The following is a 3,085-nucleotide window of genomic DNA, read 5'->3' as shown; positions in this document are numbered from 1 at the left end:
GTTTATTTTGTCTTCATTCTCAGGAGCAAAAGTGGCTTTTCACCTTAGTCCATGGGGTGGGTTTTCGGAGAACCTCGGGTTCTCTTTTGTCATTGGGTGTGTCTCTCTATTTTGAGCAGAACTGTGTGCAGGTGTCTGGATGCAGGTGCTTCCTTTCAGCTTGGCTTCTAATCGAGGTTTGACTCCTAGGTAGGAGCAGTGGTGCCTGTGGGAACCAAGTGGTTTTCCAGCAGAGGTTGGATGACCATCTGTCATGGATGCTTTAGCTGAGATTCTACATTGCAAGGGGGTTGTACTAGATGACCATTGGGGTATCCATCCAACTTTACGGTTCTTTGATTTGTGCATTTATCCATTAAGCAGTAGGTAAAGTGCAGGTACAAACATCTTGGTTACATGATGTGGTAAAATGTTTCTCAATTGTAGGTCAAGAAACACAAAAATGGCTAGCGAGCCATTTACGAGGTCTGAGCCTGAAGCCCCAGACGAGACCTTCAGTACTTACAGTGTTCAGGATAATAGAAAGAACAACTGGAGAAAACTTACCTTCCTTCTAGGTGAGGGGTGTGACCACAACCTAGCTGAGTCTAGGGATACAGATTTATGGTCTTAACCTCTTGGTGCAATAACTAGCATGGCACATGTTATGGTTACAGTTGACTGCAATCTCCCACAAAAATACTTATGCTTAAACTAGAGTAGAAGAGGCAGCAATTCTTGTTCATCAGCCCTGATCCCCCGGAGAGCTGAATCATTTGTTTGCATGTTTCATGTTCTGAGAAAGAACTGACTGGCTACACGCAAACTTGTAAAAGGGTGGAGTGGGTGCGCTCTTAAGACCCGAGCTGGGAATTGAGCAAGTTCCCTGGTTTGAATCCTGCCTCACCAGGTGTCTTAAGTTAAGCCCCTTCTGCATTGAATCTCCACATCAGTTTTCCCTGCCTCTGCTAGGGAGCCTAATCAATACTGATCTTCCTTGCAGGGTGGTAAGCCTTGCAAAAAAAGAGAATGAGTAGGAGGAAATTTTGACTACTATTCTTAAGAAAGAAAAGCAAGTTAAAGTCTCCCTTGCAGAGCTATTGAGCCCCTCATATTCATTTCTCCTAAATAGAAGCATGGAGCCTGTTGAGACACTTTTAAGTCCCAACCTATCCCTTTAAAAACTTTCTTATTGGTGAACTGGCTTTGTCAGTCAAAGAGAGCTGAAGAATCAGTTGAAGGACATGGAATGTTATGGTACTAGGGGTTGGGCTTGCTTAATTGATGCGCCAACAATCCATTCTTCACAGAGGATGATGAGAACATTTGTGGAGCACAGCGGTATCAGCCAACACATCCAGTTCTGATTCAAGTGCCCTGCTCCATTTCAGGGATTTAGAAATGAGATTAAATTAGCCCACAAATGTGCCTAACGCTTACCTGGGAGTAAGTCCCATAGAATTCTATAGGGCTTCATTCTGAGTGTGCATGCACAGCATCATGGTATGCATTCTTTAATTTAACCTCCATCAATGTGTTTTCTGCATCTATGCCCTAAGGCAGAGGTTTTCAGTCTTTTTGAGTCCACAGCTCCTTTTACCAACCACATTTTTTCTGTGGGTCCCCTGTGGGATACAGGGGAAACCCCACGTAACACTGGGACTTGGATTTGAAGGTTGCTATGTTCTAACCCCAATAGGCTTCACTGGAAATCAATGACACTGTCTGCCATAACCATCAGTTTCAATGGGCTTACACTGAGTAAAATTAACACTGCCAACAACCCTATAGAATATATAATATGATATGATACGATTAATATAATTAATATAATATAATATATAATCTGGCTCAGGGAAGACCCATTGGAAGCCAGTGACCCCCTGAGTCAACCACACCAATCAGTTTTAGTAGGTCTCTTGGGTATTATTACTATTGCAGTTTATTGCCCATCCATTACCCACCTATTTTAATGGGTTTCCTCTTGAGCAGGACCCAACATTGCCTACAACCCAATAATGATGAAGATTGGTTTCCCCAGCAAAGGCCTACTCAGGAGTAGAATCCACTGGGGTCAATGGGTCCAGGTTGCTCCACTGTCTTTCAACAGAGACAGCTTTGGCAGGAAGAAGTCACCCCAGGGTGCCACAGCACACTGGTTGAAAACCTAGGCCCTAAGAAGTAGGTCACCACACAAAAAACCAACCACAGCAAAAGCAAAGAGAGAGAGAGATACGGACACCCTAATAAGTGTCTGTGAGAGGGGAGGTCATTTTATCCTTTCCTAACTTCCTATTGAACCTGCCCTGAGGAGTAGAATCTTACTGCATAATCTGGAAAATGAGAATTTATTTATTGGCAGTGCATAGGTTCTATCCCGTTACAATTGTGACCCTGAAAATGTAGGGAGGAAATACAAAACTCCTTACAAAACGGGTAAAAACAATTATAACTTTTATTTTTAAAAACTCCATTGCTTTCAAATGGGAACCTGAGAGGGCCAGTGCAATAAATAGTACTTTTATTTGCTTGCACAGAGGCTGCAACATAGAGATACCTGTTGGGCAAAGCAATATATTAATACACCAACTTGCAATTATTAACTATAAATGCAAAAACGAAGAGGATTTTCCCATAGAGACCGATTGCCACTCTGATTCCATGGGGGGGGGAGATATCCACCATCTGATGCTTCGCTTTCTTACCCGAAGACGCGATTGTCTCTCAACTAACTCTATGACAGAAGAAAAGGGGCGGGGAGAAGGGGAATGACGAAGGAGGCGTGTCTTAAGCCGGGTGCGATGAGGTTGAAGGATCCTTTGAGACCCGCCCTCTGTTCTTATTGGCCTATTCCTCCCCTTCCCCCTCCACTGACCTCACCCTTTAGAACTTCCCATTGGCCGCATCCCGCTGCCTATCAAGCAAAATCGGCGGATTAGAATATCACGTGAGGGGGCGTGCCTCGAACCGGCACGCAGATAGGCGAAAGGAGGAGAGGCGGGGAGTCACAAAGGGGCGTGGCCTCTACAGAAAGTGGGCGCGGCTAAGAGGCACGCAGACGTGCGAGGCGAAAAGAGGAGGGGCCTGGAAGGGGAAAGCTGTGACG

This window comes from Podarcis liolepis, assembly GCF_965112155.1.
Source record: "Podarcis liolepis genome assembly, chromosome: 18".
Classification (NCBI taxonomy): domain Eukaryota; kingdom Metazoa; phylum Chordata; class Lepidosauria; order Squamata; family Lacertidae; genus Podarcis; species Podarcis liolepis.
Note: the sequence above shows the minus strand (reverse complement) of the source record.